The following is a 22,623-nucleotide window of genomic DNA, read 5'->3' as shown; positions in this document are numbered from 1 at the left end:
CGTTGCATTCTTCCCATTCTGAATGCAAGCGTTCATTAGGGTTGTAGTAACGCAGGAAATGTCGTTGTATCAAGTTGGTAACACTTGTGCATCTTTTGGACGATACAGTTAACTTATGTATAATGATTCATAGTTCGTGGTAAAAAAAGAACCTACTGTTCGACAAATCTTGCTCAGAGTCACTGACGAAAAGTAGTGGGTGCTACTTGAATCGTCTGACCGTTTCCAAAATCATATCCAGTTCATCGTGGCGTTGCATTCTTCCCATTCTGAATGCAAGCGTTCATTAGGGTTGTAGCAACGCAGGAAATGAAGTTGGTAACTATTGTGCTTCTTTTGGACGATACAGTTAATTTATGCATAAGAGATTCATAGTTCGTGGTAAAAAAAAGAACCTGCTGTTCGCTCTGTATTGTTGTGCATTCACGTCTACGTAATAGATGCAGTATTGTAGGTTGTCTTGTTTTAGAATATGGTGTCACAAGTCAGCACATCAAGAAATGCCCCCAGGCGTCCAGAGTGAGTTATATTGCACCATTAAGTGAACCATTCACTTTACAGTATTTTGAAATTGGATCTACTGATTGACGAACAGACAAAAATAATCGCCGCTTCATTTGCTTGAGATCTACCTTCTTCACGAAATAGGGTTGGGTGTTGCAGTACTTCATAACATGGCAATTTACCGTACATTTCTGTTGGTAAGATGTAAGATGAGGAAACGTATCATTTATGACCAAATCTCCCCCTGTTTTGGTAATGAAATGTCTAAGATATTGTTACTCTTCATTTTAAATGGTCCCATTTTAGAAATCAAAGCCATGTACATGTATATGCCTAAAGAATGCAAGCCCCTTTGCGAGTATTTCGTGATTTCCCCATTCCCGAAAAGACAGAAATTTGTCTACTTAATGTTGTTATGCCACTTTTCTTGTCGGCGGCCTGGAACGGTACTGCAGATTAGGCTCTGTTAACATGTTAAGGCATAAAATCCCGACTTATACAAATGTGAATACTAGAGTTAAGTATTTGTGCTACATATACTTCAGTTTTGCTATGTTAGTTTAGCGGGGTCTTTTTATAGATATAAATTGGTATTGAATTTTTCTTTTTATTTGAGTTGAATGTGTGATAGTTGTGTGCCGATTTGTAAGAAATAGAGAGAACGCTAGCGACCCCAAAACACGCCCCTCCCAATAAAATGGTATGGCGGCCCTGTGACGTCACAATTCAAGATGGCGGCTACCATACATGCCAACGGCTCCAACAAAGGTTTTGCTACGCAAACCTGTAACACTTTCCCGAACAGTTCCACACCCTACATCGAGATTCGTCTGCACTTCTACAACTAACCGCTTGACGGCGCAATAAACCTTATGATTAGGCCCAAATGACACAGTCTGCCATTTTTTGCGTGATGCATGTCTGTCGAACTAACAATCCTAAATGAACAGGCCACAATGTCTAGATGAAACTTCATTTGCGTCGTTTCTGGGAAAAAAATACTGTTAAACTTGAATGAGGAGTGAATGTCGATTTCTGTCCGTCTTGGTGTTACGCCCCCATCAAATAGTTCTGTCTACAATGTAACGTTACTCGATAAACGCGTGTTCTTATAGCAACCAGAAGTTTATTTGAACTAAATCTGTTACGATCTAGCTCAATTTGAACATGAAATATCTGTAGGAGGGTCGGGAAACTGGTGGCTAAAGTAAATTTACGTTGTTAAGTGTTCGGTCGGAAGGTTATAGTCTAGACTTTTGAAGTGATATGGTCAGACGGCGTTGCACTTGATGTGTTCTTGCGCGGGTGGACGTTTCACGAACTTCATACGAAGTACGGTCGATGAAGGTTAGACATCCAGGTAATGAGATACGAAAAAAACAGTTACTCAAGCACCTGGATATGATTTTGAAGTAGTTTGAGGGTTTTATTTTTGGAAGGATGTATTCTATGTAGTGCTGGCTTTGCCATTCTTAATTAAAAAGAATGAATTATCTCAGTATTAAAATAGTAGTGTTTTGAAAAGGCAGTGTATGATATACCGAGAGAGTCACTGGTGTTGCGAGTAGGATGCATTTTAAACACACATCTTTATTTCATAATCGTATATTGTTTTAGCCAGTGAGGTCAGGGACCTCTACTTAAAGATCCATCTCCGATTCGCGGGTCTTAAGTTAATCCTGTTAAGAATATCATCTGTATGTATATGTATACCTATCTCCCTCTGTACAGTCCGACCACACAAGGCCGCTACAATAGAGGCCTACAGGTAGTGGTGTGTGTGCAACTCCCATGCTCTTTCTCATAAGTGAGTTTTCAAGTCTGTAGTATGACCGACTGGGGTTTGAACTCTGACCTTCCGAATGCAAGGCGAATACTCCACCCGTTCGCCGGTCTATCCGGGTGTTTAGGTGAAAGAGACTATTTCCTCTTTTCTTTAATGTGGCTCCAATTCTTGCCATATTAGATGAAACTGGCATTCGTCCTAGATCCCAAAGTATATGTAAGAATTAAACGCGTCGTGCACCTTTTTATAAAGCATGATCAGCCTCACAGTTGAACTCATGCTTCCCATCAGTTGCTAACTTGAAGATTTTTGCTAACTTTCGGAAAGGGACGTAAAATGGGGTCCTGTGTTCGATAGGGGTCATCGAGTACGATAGCCTGGGTGCCAGACCCCTAATCTCTATACTACCTATGATAGAGATTAGGGGTCAAGCATCCAGGAAAGGGCTAGCAACCGCTCCCTGCTACTGAAACGGCAATGAAACTTGCTGTCGTATGTTCCACTAGGCACTACAAGGGTCCGATCGAACGAACGTGTAGGGTCACCCACAGTATGAGTCAAGTATGTCTGTGGGAGGACGAGGAGTTCTGCCAAGAGGAAAATGCGGTTACCCACAGACGTGATACAGTTCTGTCTTGTACTAAATCAGACGACAGGCGACAGACGGATCGGGCGACGGCCAAAATTGCCGCGAATCTCTCCGGATCACCGACCTTTCCGATCTGGCGTCCTTTCCAAAAATAGAAACAGTTCGCATGTGGTACGGGTTACCGTTCTCCGGAGGACTTGACCTATCCGACGGTGCGGTTGACCACAGAGTTGTGTCCCCGTCGCACCTTTACTGACAACCGCCTAATACTGGCCAGAACCAGAACTCAAACATACCAGGTCATCATGATATACGGTAGCCTGGAAATCCATCCGCAGGCGCGCGGTCACATTCGCCGGCGTAGGTCAATCGTACGATTTTGATGCCCGGTAGATTTTCCATCCAGACTATGACAGAACCAATCGCCGATAAGGATCCAAATCATCTACTACACTATTTTCCGTAAGATGACAGTTGAATTTTGCAGGACACATGCAGTGTAGATAGAGTAGAGAGTACAGTAGTTTCGGCCAGGTAGAAACTATAGGATTGGCTTCCAGTATGTCCTACGTACTCTCTTTTAACGAGTGCCCTGTAGTCACGCTAGCGGGTGGTTTTCCATGTGTTTATCTTGTGTTGCTTTATAATAATAGATTGGCAGCATACGGACCAGTATGGGAGAAGCTAATGTAAGTTAACACAGTTGGATTTCAGGTTAATGATATCTTGCAAAGTTGACCTGTGCCAGTTGACTGGAAGAGATGATTTCCTCACAGCATGGACTTGCAGAACAAATAAACGACATGGTTCTCCTGTTACTTAGAATCAATGGAAGGAATCGTCGATGTAAATTCTTCATCTGTATCTGGGTTTACAAAGACTGTAGTTTGAAAAAGACACAAAAACAACTGTAACAACAAGAATCCTAATTAGATACAGTTCAGCTAGTAACGCAAAGCAGTCGTGTAGTATTGTCGCTTTCTTTGGCATAATATAAAACAAATGCTACAACGTAAATCGAATTCAGTAACCTTGACCTACTGTCCAGTTAAGGAGTAATCTATAATAAGTGAAGTGGAAATGAATGACCTAATTTCCCAAATCTAATCTGATGATCAAGTGGTGAAATGGGGGCAAAAATTCAGACCAGAAACACAAGGGGTTTCTTGTTGTTGTCTTGGGTCCGGGTCTGCATGCCATTGTCCGTATGGTAGGGTGTCATGGGCCTAGTGGTCAGTGATACCGTTTCTCGCCCACAGTTCCAACCTTGCTAGCTTCCCGGATCCCCATAGAGTGTCGGAGGAGAACATTGAGAATATGAATGATAGTGGAGCCCCGGTCACACGTTCAGGGCCTTCCATGGATGTTTTAACAGACAGTCTGACCTGCAACTGTTGGCCAACAATGAACTGGTCGTTCATATTCACAGTCAAAGTTTTTATGATTATCATACTTTTTACAGATTTTCGTGTTTATGCTGTTCACAAGCATATCAACACATGAACGCCACGCCATACCGTGCATATCCATATCCATATCTACGTTTTGCGGACTGTGCGGCACTTTGATCTACGAAAATAAGCTACATCTTCTGGAAGCAATCTTCCTTGGTCCAAGAAGTTGGTCAGAGGGGCAAAGAGGGATGTAAATAAAGGACTATAAAACAATAGGGGGCTCTTCAACGAATGATGTTAGTCGCTGGGGTTGCCTACTTGTCTGTAAAAGTCGTCTGAGCCAGCGAAATGTTGCTAAAGCAAAGTCGAGAAAGTGTGACCAGTTCTGCTTGCATGCGATCAGAGGAGCGAACTGGACTCCAGGAGTTAGAATATTATGAATTTCAGGCAACTCTACCTACCCGGTAGATGCCAGAGTGTTCAAGGGCCTACACAGGCCAACTCCTAGGCTCTAGGGACAACGTGACCCCAAGGAAATTCTACAACACAACAGGCCCCCTGAGTAATAATTACAGACCATGAGACGCACGATAGATATTATAGAGATCAAGGCATGCAGCTTCCCTGGCTGAAGGGGTTATCATCTTGTGCGGTTGGTCTGGCACCCAGGACATGGTTCGAGAGTGGTCGGTGTGACAGGGGCTTTAATGATGATGATGATGAATGGTTTATTGAAAATATGAATCACTCGCAGCCTATTGGCTGAATTGACAAATAAATCTAGACATTCCTTTGTGTCGGCACACGCCCGCATATGTGTTGAGAGCTCCGGTGAGTTGATGAAGGGATTCACTGCCTCATGTCTGCTAGTTTTGTGGTCATTCTGTAGGACGGGGTCATCACCATTACCAGCAAGTGTCTGAAACTCATTCATCTGCGTTTAGACCTTTCTGCCGTGAAAGCTGCCTTTCGGTCAATGACCCGCGATGAACTGCTGTCAGCTGACCGACTGCTAACTGACCACAGCTGACACAAAGGATCGGCCCTGCATGTGCAATGGCCTAGTTGGTGGAGCGTTCGCCTTGCACACGGTAGGTCGTGAGTTCGATCCCGGGCCGGCTCAAACCAAAGACTTTAAAAATGGTACATACTACATTCTCTGCTAAACACAGAGAAGACCAGAGAAGTATGGGCTAATATTGGTAGTTAAACACACATCACTACCAGTGGACTAGCCCGCTGTCTACTGTATTGACTTGCAGAAATGTCACCTAATATTCTTCAGTAAAGTCACTCTTGGTGTAATTTGGAACAACGTTTGACAAGTTTAAGCCATTCGTGTCGCAGATAGACACACAGTATACCTGCGGTGGAACCTTCATTGTCAGACATTTCTTTGGCCCGGAACTTCAAAGACTTCAAAGTGTATCTGATATACTCTGTATATATCTGTCTAGACGTTCTGACAGTTCAGGGAGATTCTCCAACACATTGTATGCTAGTGCTGGCGAAAGGGCTGGACATAAATCTACATCAAATGCTGTAGTATGTCAGCTAGAAATGTAAATCATGATGTCTATAGGCGTATCTAACATTGGAAGTCAATTCCAATTGTTTTGCACAAGAATCATAACAGGTACATTATAACGTAAGACAAAGCATTGTATAAGACTACTGGATAGTTACATTCATCTGATATAATCAGCAGGTAGATTCTAAGCTATACGATATCGATAGAAAACACAATGACATCAACGTACAATGTAAGGCCAAAGACAAGTAAAATACTACTGGCTACATGAAGTTACATTAATCTACAATATTCATGTACAGGTAGATTCTAAGCTATATAATATTGATAGAAGACACACTGAGGCGTTATATATATATATATATATATAAATATACATATATCTACTTTACAGACACATATGTTGACACCCTTCAAGTAAATCGTTATCATACTTTTTTGCATGTAGGTTTATATGCATTGGCCTAGATGGGCAGGAACTGTGTCAAGACATGACATAAGTACATTATATGTGTAACACCGTACCTATTTCAATAAGCAAAGTCAGTAAGGATTCCCATCTAATTCTAAACATCTTTTACACCCAAGTCTTTGACTTTGACTTTATTTGGGATCCACAATTAGCACAATAGCTATTCTCCCTGTGGGCCTTAAAAAACATACACACATCAATACAACATTAACACTGTTCCGCAATACATTAACACAGGATAACATTAACACGATAAAAAGTTTGAAGATCAACAGAAGAATATATGGTTCATGCAACAACTGTCTGGTTCCAGAGGTGTGACATGCGGTTGTGACAAGTTCAACAACCTCGTCGCGTTGCATCCTGGATGGTTACAACCATTGCCGCTGATGCTCTCTTTGGCCGGTCAACTTGACGTGGCCTTTGACCCCAACCCGCCTGTCTTTTTGGCCCTCTGACGTTTTGAGGCTCCGAGATGTCAAAGTAATCTGCCCTGGGCAAGACCTAGGCAATGTATTCAACATCAGCAGTCATTCATCAACAGTGCCAGTGGTAATAGTCAACACATGCCGTCTGATGACATATGGGAGTAGACTGTGGGGGTTGTGCAGAGAGTGGGGCAACTTTGAAAGCGTGTGCACGGGAAAAGTACACTGCCTGCTTTCTTTTCTTTTGTACATTCTGATGAAAGCGTTTTCGGTTAATGTGAATCTCAAGCCACAGCTGTTTTTGGATGCTTGTCGTTGAATGACAACCAGGAACCCCATCGCCATTGGAGGCAAATAAATCATCTGTTCTGCCGCGCGGTGTCCGATCTGTCGCCGAAAGTCGTTAATTCTGGGGCACATTAGTACTGTATTGTACTCTGATGATTCTCTGATTTTTAGACTCAATCTATACAACGTCGTCGTATCTATGCATAATGGACGTCGCTATACATTGTGATAGTGTTGTTTGAACTATAATCATGTATAGAAATGACTAAATAGATTGACTTTCCAAATCCGATTTTCGGGGGAATTTGCTTTATCTTCCTTTAAGACTACATTGTCCTCATTTTGCCAGTGATCTGCCTTCGGCAGCCTAGTTACCTCAGGGAAGGAGGTCAGTGACCTCCGACAGGGGTACTGTTTTGTCTGTGTTTGTGTGTTTACAGCCATAACTGAATATCATTTGGATGAATTCGTTTGAATTTTGGCATGTTGGTAGTTATAGGGGTTCCTATAACTATGACAAGAAGGAGAAGAGGGCTTACCTGTAACCTTGAAGCGGTCTCAGGTACTAAGTACCTAAGAGTGGTCTATAGCCTTTCCGTGACTCATCATACTCGGTCAAAGTAATATTGTCGCATTATTAGTGATCACAGAAACAACTCGATTCAAACGTGTCGGGAGTTTGTCTGTCAGCCGATGTCCGTATCGAAGGATATGTTCTGAAGCGGGTATATTACTGGGCTGTGCCAAAATCCGCCAGGCATTCGCAATAGGATGCTTGAAATTGCTATTCAAAAAAAAAGATTTTTAAAAATCGCCATTCCCCAAGTAGCGCCAGGAGGCGCAAAACGGCGCAATTCCAAGTTCGGCCATTTTGTTTGCAGAGGTCACATATTTTGCCCTTGCACCGTCCGCTTGAGTCATCACTCCCCCCCCCCCCCCCCCAGCGTCTGACTGGTCCCAGCGTGAACGGTTCCGTGTTGCCACGAGGTGATTAAAACATAGATTATCGTACAAAACTTCATTAGCCCGACCCTGAACTTTCCACTCTGAAAATGGAGGCCAGCCAAAAGTTACATCAGAACAAGCTGCCGGCTGTATCAAACCAAGGAATGTCCTAGATTGTCCAAGGGTCATATGTCTGCATCCGTTTTTCGTAAACTCGCTGGTCTTATATAATACAGCAATTTACAAATTGTGGATGACACTTGCCATGTGGTAGATCTTATCCGGAGAAAGTTGGCAGCGATATGAAATGAAGTGAATTTTTGTCATTCCCTCCTTGAAAAATGGAGGTATTGTTTTTGAGTCTGTGTGTGTGTCTGTCTGTGTGTGTGTTTGAGTCCGGATATTTGTGGTCAGCATAACTTAAGAACAGCCTACCGACGGTCGGTGGGTGTGCCAAAGACGAAAATCGAGGTCGATTTGGGGGCCCCTGGTGCGTGACCTTGGTACTGCAGCAGAACTTCCGTCCATTGTATCGTTTGTCTTGGGTATGCTATGGTCTCAATTTTATTTTGTGGCAGATAGCTTTTGATGTAAGTAGGGGGTATAGGTTTGGGTCCCTTAGCAGCTTGCTCTAGAACTGCAGGGGCGTTTTTGTTAAAATCTTTCAAGAAGCATAACTGAACAAACGAACATAACGAGTTCCTTTAAATAACGTAACGTATACATAGGCAAAAGTATTTAGATGCGCAAGCAAATTAAAATCTTGCTGATTTGATGACAACGCAGAACATGAAAATGAAAACCAGATGAATCATTGTATTCATTCCAACTCCAGACAGACTGTCTTATAATGTTGACATGATGTACCAGAGTCACAGCATGATGCTCAAAGTTCAATGACATCCACAGCGTTATTCTTCTGTGTTGTGATGATATCATCAACCCCAGTAGCAGATCATTCGGCTTTGGTTGTCGCAGGTTTTGACTTTTCAACGCAGAACATGAAATAAAAACCAGATGAATCATTGTATTCATTCCAAATCTAGCCAGAATCACAGTGATGAAATCATAGTCACACTGGTCACAGTGATGTTCAAAGATCTATGATATTCACAGTGTTGTACTTCTGCGCTGTGATGATTTCATAAATCTCAGTAAACCTTCTTTCCACTCGCCAAATGAACTTTAACAGCTAATCAAATTGAGACAAGCTGCTTTGATTCGTACGTCTAAAAATACATTTCATTAATGTGCTGCAGACTAACGCCCTGCTATGTGGGTCGTTTGACTAAAGATAGAACGCGACAGACGTCTCGAGCACCTTTGCTCCACTTCTGGTTTGCTTCAGAATCGCACCAGAAGTCGTTCGAAAGCCGCCATTACTCATTCATCGCTTGGTACCATCATAGATACCATTATAGACGTTATTTTCAATCATTTCTACACAATAGTTTTTATGTACATGTACTTAGAATATGTTATAGCTCGTTATGATGTCCATGTAAAAATTCCATTGTATTGTTTTGTCTTTGTCAGCAGGGCTAGCCCTTTGTAAGAGCCACAGGCTAGTTGGGCAGCCCTTGCTGTGAGTGTTGAACAGCCAAACCAATAGATGAATAAATGAATGAATGAATCGCTTGGTACACTAGTCTCAATTTATCTAGTTGTAACTCCCAAAATACGTTTGGAATCTAAATGTCGAAGCTTTTCAGATTCTGATCTGAACATTTGAGTCTGTCAACTTTGCAAGTATGGCTGTATTATCGATGTCGACATGTCGCATTTAGCATTGTCCCTAAACGACCAGTTCAAATAAAAGTGAATCAATACTACAATTGATATCATCCACTCTAATAAATCGAAAAGTAATTTTGACTGTTGGCCTTCCGTATGATAGAGCGCAATCGATTGGCCCGAATTTCAAGGCCAATTAAGTCCAAATCTTAAGAATTTAAGCTTCGGGCGTTATACATTCAGTCTACCCATATGTGGTTAATATTGGAGCTTCACTGCCATGGGGGCTTTCGAGACACCGGCATAATCAAGGCCAGGGCTGAAATTTATGGGACTCGCGCTTGTTGACGACTGAAACCGCCCGAGGTACCAGTGGTGTTTGTGAAGACCTGACACTACTACAGACCTGAATGGCACAGGGGGTGACTGCTGTTAACCCTACTTTCATTACCCTTCGTCTTGTGTTTGAAGTACCTCATTAACAAATGGAGGTTATGGCTTACGCGGCAACTGATTGTGTGCGTTTGTGTGTGTGTCTCTCTGTGTATGTATGTATGTATGTATGTATGTATGTATGTGTGTGTGTGTGTGTCTGTCTGTCTGTCTGTCTGTCTGTCTGTCAGGATTTTCATGATTTGGGTCATTTAGACAGAGATGTAACGATGAAATGCAAATTGCTAGGCTAGGTAACATTTCCTGTGCAGTTATCGCATCATCCCTAACCCTTTTCTGTTGTTGCGATACTGTAAATGAATTTACTTGCGCGGCGGTTTTATTTAACGGTTGGACGGAAACGGAGATTTTTGCGGCTGAAACAATTCTTCGTAGTGCAGTAAAAACCGCTAAAATAACACAGCGAAAGTTTCAAGATCTACCGTAATAGTTTTATCGTGGCGGAATCGCATTGGACAGAATTCTTCATGATCAGCCAATCAAGTACTCAGATGGTATCACATGACGTTCTGTGCCAAGATTCTATTTCCCAGGGCAAAGAATGAGGACTGTTATCAACGATTGGAGTTGTTGGGGGGGGGGGGGGGGGGGGCAAAAGCGGTACGATTAGTAGTTCATTATCGGATCATGCCGTTGACAGCAGAAGCTGACAGAACTTTCTTATTTTTCAAAACTCCCACGAACCATCGGTAGAAAAAAATGGAATTACGATGATGCAATAGAAGCACTACTTGTCAGTGATACACTCGGAAACGCTTAGACACTTCTATGTTTTTCGTGAGCAAATAGAAAAGACATTTACGAAGATTAATTGGTGTCTACATGTCAATGAGACAAGTTGAAAGCCTCGTGCGAAGAGTTGGGGCTGCCTGACGTGTCGGGTGCGTATTCCACATCACCACCAAGGCCAAGGGCACGTATTCTGTCCACAGTAACAAGAGGAGACTTCCCCAGACCCTCCCCCTTCACCACATGTATAAATACCCGACACATTGTTGGCCTTGCCGTCTCCCGTTTGATCTAAAACGTATGAAAGCCACAAGTTGATTGTAGCAAGTAGTAGGTGGCAAGTCTCTATATATGGTTAATCAAAGAGGACCATTCCGGACCTCCCTACGACTTTGCTCCCGACCACTCCCCAACCAAGGTCGGCACTGGGTTCGGAGTAGTGCCGTGGATTCCATCCTATTCTAGCTCCAGTTCGCTTCAGTTGTATCACATCCAATCAAAATATAAATTTTCTGACTTTTTTACCCCAACCTATAGCAGGTTGCACAGACGACTTTTAAGTAATAGCTAGGCAACCTCACCGGCAAACCACCAATCACAGATGGCCTTGATCACAAGCATGGCATTGAGAAGGTCAGGGGTCATGGTCGGGTATGACGGGCTGAGGTTGTACAAGCAAATAAAAACGTATTATGAAATTCACTAGCATACTATATGAAAGTTTGTTAACTTTGTCACCGTCCCTGCTGCAGCAAACTGTGTATTGCTCCCTTCGATTCCACTCAACCGTTCCTCTGTTCATTACAATCAATATTGGACCTCATATATTCAACTACAAGACTACGGTAACGCCACACCCAACACTAATGCGTACCATATGCACTAGTTCAGCGTTCAGCCACATTGAAGTGCCTATCGGCACATAGGTCAGCAAGTTTCCTTACTGTTTCAGTAGCAGGGTATTTTTTTATAGGAAGGGGTTGCTAACATTTCCCATTTAACGTGCTCGATGCGCCTCATCGAACATGGGATCGCCATTTACAACCCTTCCGAAAGACTGGTGCAGCCCCAACCGAGATGTTCTGACCCATGACCGGGGGCTCCCATTTAACAACTAATTGGAACCAGGGATTCAATTGTGAGGCTGCTACCATTTGAGCTACATGGACACTCCTCGCTAGATGCCTAGCCAGATGTGAGTTAAAAGGAAGTATTTGGCGAATAAAGAACCTCAGAGCTAACATTCCCGGCCCAGTTGTAGTGTACACCTACAGGGCCGAGACAGTAACTGAATTTTGAAAAGGCCAAGATCGAGACCAGGGTCACAATGAGGAAATGGGTACTGTAAATCTTCAAATATTCGCGCTGGGCACCTTTCTAAAGCGAAATCATGGCCCTGTGAATATTTGTTCTTGTGCTACAATATCACTTCGACCTCGAGGTTAATTTTACCCTAGTCCGGCCTGCTGAGCCCGACAATTGTCGGTTTGCACATACTTGTTCTATATGCTAGTCATGACAATTGTCGGGTTGAGGGTATTTCTAAAATGCGCATTATCAAAGTAGTACCCTATGTTACAATGGCGTCTGGGCAGCAGCATATTTTTGCTCTGGAAATCCAGCAGAACAAGGGTTAAACACCACGAAAACCTCCTTTCTCCTCCTACCATGAAATTGAATCCACGCGAAAATAAGTCAATCTACAGTACTGCCCTTATACCAAGGTCGGCGCTGGGTTGGGAGTAGTCTGGAATCCATCCTATTCTCCTATTGGTCCAAAAGAATGAGCCCTTGCTGTGTCGTTGACCCCGCCGTTCACACTGATTTGTGGTACATCCAGACTGGCGGGTTCGTATCGTGCGATGAATCTCTAATATATACATCTAACGTTACAGCCATTCAATGTACACGTCGTGATACTACAAATCAGATGCATGTAAATGTCAAGCCACGCATCATTCACAGGCTAACGCTGTACCAATAAAGAACTTGAACGTGTATGCTAAATTGCGTCCAACGTAAATAAATAAAAATACCTCAGAGGCAAAGTACTGTGTGATACGAGCTCATTCATCTAGGCCAAGGCCATATGGAAGGTCATATGTGACGCCCTTTTGTTTAGGAACTATTCCCTATCCCTAAACCGCACCGCAGGAAACGTAAGGCCATCGGGTCTGACCCAAAGAAGATGTAGAAAGATCGTTTACACAAAGGGATGCTGAGACAAGGTCAGTATACACCCACAAGTCCCACCGACTATCCAGACACAACTGTGTACACACACACTTGGGGTTATCTGTGGGACAAGGTTGGGCCGGAGTAAGGAAATTCTGCAGGTGATATTTCCGGAATAAACTTAAGATATTAATCATTGTGATATCAGTCTTGTTCTGATGGTTCTGAATTATTGATTTGACAAATTTGCCATCGTTGAAGAAAGAAACGTTTGGAGAGCAAATGTGCCCAAAAGGATGATAATGACGATGATGAGTGATGATAATGACGACGATGATGATGATGACGATGATGATGTTGATAATGATGAGGAGAGGGAGGAGAACAGTGATAATGATGTTGTTGATGTTGATGATGATGATGACGATGATGGTCATGCTATTAACGATGATGACGATGATGGCAATAATCACGATGTAGATGATGATGACAATGGGGATGATGATTGTGATTATGATTATTTTGATGATGATCATGGTGATGACGATCCTAATGGTAATGATGATGATGATGACAATAATGATGATGGTAACGAGCTTACGATGATGACGACAATGATGACGACAATGATGACGACAATTATGATGATGATGTAGCTACTCCCAACCTGGCGCCGACCTCGGTTGGGGAATGCTCGCAAGCAATGCCGTTGGAAGGTGACAGGGGTTTAACACGAAGACTAATGTAACCTTCGTGAGAGTTGCCTAGTTTGTCGCTCATCAGTACAGCCCGCATTACGCGTACCAACATGCTGCAGACATCTGCAGCCCCTAGAATGGCAGGTTCGCGCCAAGGACGCGTCACAACTGCGTAAACAAACACGCGTCACCCGTGTCCACCGCCTCCAACACTGTCAACAACCCGGCCTTCCTAACAGCTGGGAGCTAAAGACTCTCCCCAGCATGTTAGTTACCACACAAACTATTTCTTGAACCCAATTAGGAAAGTCTGGTGAGCCGGAAACAATTTCAAGCTGTACATTTCATCAGCTGCAGCATTGCGCACACGGTTGCAACAAAATACCGCTCGACTTATGATGCATAGATGATTTGCAGTTGGAGGGATGTAACTAGCCTGGGTGTCATCCGCTTTCTACCGAGGCCCCTACACTAGCTGCCCTGGAAGAGTGCAGGAGTCCCGGTTGTAATCGGGTGACACCCAGGATAGGGTGTCTCATCATCCACCGTGCATCCGATGATCACGCCATTTCTTTACTTGGTTACTTTTACAACTTTGTGTCTTTATGAAATAAACTGTTAAGCAACTACGTAAGATGTCTTTATGCTGAAATAAAAATCTATTTTCAATTAAGTCTATATTCTTTATATCAATATAAATATGCAGCTTTGTATAGATGGGTTAACGAGGAAAAGTTTGAACGTTATCGTTTCAAAGATGTTCGTTACCGCAGTTTCCTTCGACAAACAGGTTTTCTGGCACTTCGAAAAGAGCATGCTCTGTTGGATGTCGCTAGCTTATATCTGTTTGCTGAATAGTTACGCCAGACAATCATTGTTTTCTTGTTTAGAACTGCTGGCCGCCAGCCTTCCTGTACAACACGTCTAACACGTGCGATCATTGCTCTATCACCTTCTGCTGTAACCGTAGACGACCAATGATGGAGTCGCTTCTCACGGCAGTAATTCTTATCGATGATAAATGAACATCGCATTTCCAAATGCAACTCACAAGTCTGGTTTCGTACGTGTCAGTATTTCAGGGTAGTGGTTGAGTTGCTTCTTTGAAGCCTGCCTTGCGCTCAGAGTCACATGTTAGTTAGTCTACGTGCCGTCCTAATTAGTTTACCCTAGCTCCCACTACTCTCCCCTAACCAACAGGTTAACTAACTATGGTAGCACCCAGGCTAGTCACATTCTGTTATAGAATAATGTATTTCCACGGTGCTGCCATTGATGTAGTTGACTCCGAGGCTCGTATGTCAGATTCATCTTTACTCGTCTATCTTGTCAAAGATTGTTTCTCTTACCATGTCGGAATGTCTTTAAGGCGTGCCTATGTTGATCAAGGAGTTTTCACTCAGACGCAGGGAATCCATTTGTCTGCATCATGTCTCTGCAGTGTGAGTGATTCTTCTTGTATGTGCTCGACCGATCTGTGTTTACGTTGACCCCACTGGGTCGGCATCAGAGCAGCGAAGATGGCAGGTTTGTCAGTTGTTGGCCATTTGCCTGTCTCATGTTTCTCTGGCGACTTGCAGGTCGCATTAGCTGATCACCGTGAGGCCCACTGTTGGCCAACATTACGACAGGATTCTCTATTAAAGCTAGCTGTTTATAGCAGGCCGCTCCAAGGCAGCATTATGCCCCTACGGCACACACATATAGCTGACCATGGCCTCCCGACCTTCTGCAGACCCTATGGTTGGGAGTTAGTCATGAGCAAGGTCATCTGTTGGGAGTTGGTCGGTGAGGAGACTACCGAGTCTTTAAAAGTCATCTGCTCAGCCGACTGTAAATTTTGAAAACTCAAGGTCGGAAACGTCAAATTCTGCTTGGATGCAATCAAAAGAGCGAACTGGAGTTATAGAATCGAGGACGGATGCCAGGCTACTCCCAACCCAGCGCTGACCTTTATTGTGGAGCCTGGTCGGGGAGCAAGGTCGTGGGGAGGTCCTGTACGAAATTTAGTAACCCTTCTCTCGACACCCGAACACAAGGAGCTTAATGAAAGGCTGTTTTTCCAGTTATCACCACAGTGCTGTTGGAGCATCAGAGATGACGCTTGCAGCTAGATGTGCCAAGCGGTTACAGGTGACAGGTCGCCCTGTGTAATATAACCCGCTACCGCGTGCCTGTGAAGCTGGCGTGTTAAACCGAAGGACGGTTATACCGGCTATACAGATACAGATATAAATTTTTCATCCAATGTCACAAACGATGACATGAAGACGGCACTATTGAGGTTTCTAAGTTAGTTTCCTGATAAGCAGCTCCAGGTAGGGCAAAACAACCAGATGCCAAAGACTTTTCCAGACAGAAATGTGAACCTTTCAATCTCTGATTACTTGCGTTCGTTTATGATATAAGATATAAGGTAGACTCGGGATGGCACAGTGGGGAGGGGGGCGGTCAGGCCTTCGTCTCTTACGAAAGGTTAATGAGAATTGCAAGGGGAGGAAGTAAAGAGTTATTTCTGGCGGTTTCTTCCAACAATTTTGAAACAGAACAGTCTGGCAAAGTTCCTTCCGGGGTGGGACACATCCCGCTTTTATTCACTTAAACTTTATCTGCACGCCTTTACGGTATCACTGCTACTAAATGCTACATACCGACTGCCAAGGCAAGCAATGCAAATTTTTGAACTTATGTCGACACCAAAAAAAGAAACTATACACATCACAAGTAAAGGAGGCTTTCGTAAGGTCTTCTTCAACTACAGATACACAAATGGAAGTAAATACAATGATTTCAATATAGTAATAACAATACTCAGTATAACAAGGTGTAATATGGCTGCAGCTATCGTTCACACATAAAAAAATCTAATATATGAATATGCTTTGATGTACTTACATATTTGCACAATGTAACACACTGTAAGTTAAGTGTGGAGCAGAGTAGAGTAGAGTAGAGTAGAGTAGAGTAGAGTAGAGTAGAGTAGAGTAGAGTAGAGTAGAGTAGAGTAGAGTAGACTAAATAAAAGAAGATTATGAACTCATGATATACTCTGATGAAACCACCATAAAATATTCCGTACAACTCGAAGGGACCACATCTGTTACAGGACTGTTCTTTGATGCCGCTACTGGAAGACTATGTTTACACACTCTCACATTACCAGCCTTTGGTAGGCGAAGTTCACAGAACCTTGAAGACTTACGTAAACACACACATGTGTAGCCTCAGAAACCGCGCATAGGAACATCCATCCATCAAGTCTAATGGACTCTGTCTGGGTTTTTAAAGCAGCCATTCTGAGGCTTATTCCGCTCATCCATCTTCGCCGAGTAAACCGTTTAGGTTGTGGGAAGCGGACCACGAAGTTGTTGTAGAAACATGGTGGGCCAGAAGGCAGGACCTGCCGGCTGGGTGGGCTAGACTTGCCCGGGCTGATCGGACAGATGGTCCGTAAGGACGTTCCCTTGAAACTCATATAATACATTATGCTGAAAAAAAAAATGGCAGGAAAGGTGTGCTTTACGGCGCGTTTGTCGTAAACCGTTTGGCGTCGTAGATTTTTAAGCACGAAAGTAACCACAGACAAGTAGTAATTTATTAAAGGCAGCCATAGTTTCCGTAAAAAGACAGCTGAATCAATTGCACGACACATGCACGAGTATTCCAAAAATGCTCCCAGTTTGCGGTACGTCGTACGAGAGTCGTACGCAATGAATCGTGTAAAATCGCCATGAAAATGGTTTTAAACTTGATGTTACACCATTATCGATTAGGTTTTCGGTGCTCAAAACAAATCGAACTGTTAAAAGTAGGGGGCCTTCACCTTTGACATATTACCCACAATGCATTTCGCTGCGCATTCGTACTAGGAATCGTGAACCTCCTTATACCACAAGCAAGCGCAATCGTGTGTCTATCTACCTTCCCTCCCCTCCTCCAAGCCACACTCACAGTTCCCGAACGAATCAATGACCGACCCACACATGAACATCAACATCTCCTGAATACCTTCTGATTTAGCAATGACGATTAACATACTTTTCACAAGGGGAAAGGCATTCTTTTTATCCGCAGCCACAGTTGGCGTGGATTACCATGAATTACTACACGCTGCATCGCTTATCTCCCTCCCTCTTTCTCTCCACACATGTGAGAAAAGTCAAATCGACCTCTCGCCCTCGTGGTTTCAGGGCTAGATTGTTGGTAACGGTCCAAGAAAGGTGATCCAAGAGGATTCCACAATTTTAATTGCCTCCACTCACTGGATAACTTCTGCCAGGCCACTTTTGTTGGCATCAAGTTTAACCGCAGTGATAACATGTTAGGTAACAGGTCTTCTCCTGGTGAGCGTTGAACTTGGCTGGTCGTCTGTGGTCGACGTGCAGACTAAAACACGTTTTTGGTGACACTGGACGCTTGAATCGTCCAGACGGAGGAAGGTTTGGGTTGGGATCTCTGCCAGATACATTCTCTCATGTACAAGCGCGTCTCATATGAGGGACTTATTCGTCCGACGAGAACAGACATGGGTCTTATCTGTTATGTGCAATGATTGTTTGTTTGTAAACCGTTTCATGGCGCAAACACCGTGCATGAAAAGTACAAGCTGCATATCCGGACAGATTTATTTGATCCGCTCACGCCGAGATGGACCAATACCCTTTTCGGGACCTCTATCTAACGCCCTATTTGACGTCTCTAACTGAAGCTAGGTACTCATTTACGCCTGAGTCGAGTGAGGAAATTTGTAAAAAAAAAACTTAAGTGCATTTCCCAAAAGCACAACACCGGGACCTGTCAGGGATTCGAACTCAGTACCCCAGGTTCTGAGTCAACAACACTAGCCACAAGGTCACCGTCCCACCGATTTCTGCATTTTACTATTGTATGCTTCCATGGTAAGTTTCAGGAAAAGGGTAGTGAGTGAGTGAGTGAGTGAGTGAGTGAGTGAGTGAGTGAGTGAGTGAGTGAGTGAGTGAGTGAGTGAGTGAGTGAGTGAGTGAGTGAGTGAGTGAGTGAGTGAGCGAGTCAGTGAGTGAAGCTTGTGAGAAACAATTGTAGATGGCTGAGGAAAGCACCCACCCCAAAGACGACTGAAATGGAAGGACCCTCAAACAACCATAATCTTTTGGCACCCAAATGACGTCGTTTAAGTTGAAAACCTCCTCAATGCGCTCCGGGAGTAGTCATGTCGCCCGGTATGTCTACCCGGCCTGAATAACTGCACATCAAGTACAATCTCACAAATGAACTTCAGCTGTTATTCCTATTATTTCCTCAACAGGTAATACCATGTTATCCCTACCTTGGACAGAAAGACTGGATCAAATCTAGTCTGGAAGCTAGAGCCCAGAAAAGGTCATTAGTTGGAAGTCGACGTCAAGACAATAGCTCGGGGCTGTTGCAGAAGACAGAAGTTTATAGCTACTAGTTATCTTCTGTTGTTATCGGGGGTAGGGGTATCGGGTTGCGTGGGTCAGAGAGCAGGCCTTTATGTTGGTTTAAAGATTCAATGTGGAGTATCTGATAGACTGGAAGCCATCCTTAATAGTTTACCAGCCATCCTTAACAGTTTACCAGTTTATGTTTGTACCCACCCAGCTATAGGCGCGGTCACCTTTGTCGTAGGTTGTCGTACGATTTTGCATGATGTCGTATAGTTTTCACGGAGCAGGCTGTGACAGAACCAACCCTCCGACAAGGATCTAAGTTGTTGTTTTTTCCATAAAAAGGCAACCGATTTTTCTGCTACATATGCACGGTAACCCCATACCAAGAATGCCATTAGTTTACGATCGTACGATAATCGTACGTCAATCGTACGACGATGGTGATCCTGGTTTTCAGATACCTGCCACTCGGCATTAAACTGTTAAAGGTGCCCTAAGCGGTTTCAGGGGGTAAAACTTGAAATATTCTGGGGAAAACAATTCTGTTTGGTGAAGTTGAAATTGACATTTACTTCCCCATATTAGCACATCTGCATCATTATTTCATAATTTGGGCATTCAGAAATAGCACAGAAGCAAGCCACAAAATGAGTATTCTATTTATTGGGTCCCCCCAAAAATCAGCCCAGAATCCAGCCGTAACCGTTTTCTGTCGACAATTTTCGGTTATTTCCGGCCGCGTGACGTCACAATGCCCAAGCACATTGAGCCATGACCACGTGACTATTTCTTCGGATGCGTTCGGGACATATCGGTCAGAATCGTGCATGTTCGGAAGATTTGGAATGATGGCTGGCCTCCAAGTGCTCAGATTTTCAATAAGTTCCCACCACACAACGACATCACATTTTTGCTCCATGATGGTCGGTATGCGATGGGATAGTGTTATCTAAACTTACTATGGATAGAAATCAGAAAAAGATTGATTTTGAATATCTGACTTTCAGTGCCCTAATATTGCTTAGGGCACCTTTAAAGTACTATAACTAGAATGGCACCCAGGCTAGGTATCTGAAAGTAAGTAGTAGATAAAAATGATCACCTGGAGTCTGTGATTATCTTAGGCAGTGTACTGTTAGTCGAACTCTGATTGGATTGATTTGACCCCCAGACGTCTGGGTTTTAAGCAGTGTTCAAGTCCCTGTGCGGCCGATTGGAAAGCTTAATTGCAGGAATCGTAGGGAAGTATAATATAGAACAGGTGGGAATGGTTTGTGGTATAGTCTCCGGAGTCCGGACAAATAAATAAGAGAAGGCGTGTGTGTGTGTGTTTGAATGTTTATGTATATGTATTTATGTGTGTATACAGGTATGTTTTTTTTTGTCCGTTAGGGATCGATGAGGTTGGTTATCATGGAAACACAAAACAGGCGACGAAATTGACCTTTAAAGAATGATGACTCGGTCTGTTGACCCAGAGTCAAGGTCATCACTCCGTCATCCACAACTGTCGAAACAAATGAATTCCTCAAATTGGGCCAGTCGGGATCTGCTACGTAACCCATTTTTCCTACGATCTAAAGGTCAAATAGAGTCAGTTCAGGGTCAAAGGTGCACGGTCATGTAAGGCGACGTTTGGGAAAAGGGCTGACAACCCCTCAACGTATACCTCAAAAATGAGGTCAGTAATTCGTGCCACCAGGCAGGCACATGACAGGAAAGGAAGAGGGTTTGTACCATATTATATATATAGTGACAAGGTGCTCTTGTGATTATGGTTGCCCTACAATCTGAAGGTTCTGGGTTCCGATCCCCAGGAGGAACCAATGCTGAGCCCATGGACAAAAACACTTAAACACTTATTTTCCTCCTTCTACTCAGGTGAAAATGAGTACCTAGTTTTGGTTATGGACGTTTTTTTCGGGTGAGACGTAGAGTCGAAGTCCCAATGTTTGAGGAGAGACAGCCCTCGAGCACGTTAAAGAACCCATCACACTTATCGAAAAGAATAGGAGTTCATCCCGCTGTGAGTGGATCAAGCTTATGCTGGTCTGGTCTTGCTGATGTGCTATGCAATAAATTGGTTTACCGTTTATACGGAACCATAACTAGTAGTTTTGAAATGTGAAGCGATTGTAGACATGCAAGGTAAATACTGTCCCCGCCAAACGTCAGACTTGTAACGCTGACAGAAAAATATATAAACTTGTCACAATCACGGGCAGCTAGAGTTCCTTCGCCAAATCATATTAACCTTTACGGCTGACGTATAAATTATTCTCATTGATTATGCAAATAAGGTCCTCATTTGCATAAATCGTGCCAGTTGATCATATTCTCCATCCAGATAACAGAGGTTGTCGAAAGTCTAAAAGTTTTGTCATAACAAAGAGGGGTATTCTAGCATTTCCTGATCAAGTATGCAAATTATGTACTGATCTGCATGATTCATGTTTAACGATCAATGATCATCTGTTGGAGACATAGTAAACGGCTAAACTCCTAGGATGATGTTTCATGTTCTTGGTCTGAGACTCCCTACCGTGAGCCATTTCTTACATTACTTATAAGAGGATGTACAAATGTATTAGATAGCCCCTTAACGAGAAACACTTGTATACTGTAATTAAGTTTATTAGTGGCTCAGATGTGGGCAGACCTGTTTTGCAGAACGGTGTCTTGGCATACGCAAGGATAGAAACATGGTCTAATCTCATTGTCAAGATCCATACGCGGATCCTTGGCACTGGGAGGAAGTGTTCGCTGTGCCGCTCCTGTGACTTCTAAGAAATCTAACATTTTGGCCAGGAAGGATATCAGTCGTTCCTACCTTTCGAGAAACGCTGAAACTGGTATAGGGTGTGTCGAGAAGTGAATTGTTGTAATTTAATTGCACATAGTACGCCTGTGAGAAAACGCTTGTTGTGTCTACCGGTTTTATGCGAAAATGGGATTTTGATTCAACCATGACCCTGAAACCCCATGTACACTGCTGGCAGTACTTAGGCCTCAATGAAAAAGTCTTGTTGCAAACTTGGGATAGAGGTCAAAGCCACAATTTTATGTTTTCCGATGTGTTTTAAAACATGGCTTCGGTTATAACAACACTCAACAGCCTCATTACTCAAATGGATACCTACTGGCAGTACTTCAGATGAATATAACAATCGGAAGGTAGTTTCACATAATGCGTGCCAGCCGAGAAAGCGGTTTAACCAGACTCTGCAGGACCCTATCACCTTCCCTTTAAAAACCAGTTCAAGGTCATGATCTCTGGCCTTTGGGAACTTGAGCATGCCTTTTTTCCACGAGCAACCTTCGTAGCTGTCCCACTTTGATTCAACTTCACACTGTCGGTACATTATTGGGCGTAGCGTACTGTAAATGCAGAAATGTTCGCGGTGGTTTTATGTTCGCGGTTTTCGCGGCGACCGTTTTACCGCGAACTTAAAACCACCGCGAACATTTTTGTCCTATACTGCAGCAGTACGTAACTATAGCGCTGCC

This window comes from Branchiostoma lanceolatum, chromosome 12 (genome assembly GCF_035083965.1).
Source record: "Branchiostoma lanceolatum isolate klBraLanc5 chromosome 12, klBraLanc5.hap2, whole genome shotgun sequence".
Classification (NCBI taxonomy): Eukaryota; Metazoa; Chordata; class Leptocardii; order Amphioxiformes; family Branchiostomatidae; genus Branchiostoma; species Branchiostoma lanceolatum.
This window is presented reverse-complemented; position numbering follows the sequence as displayed.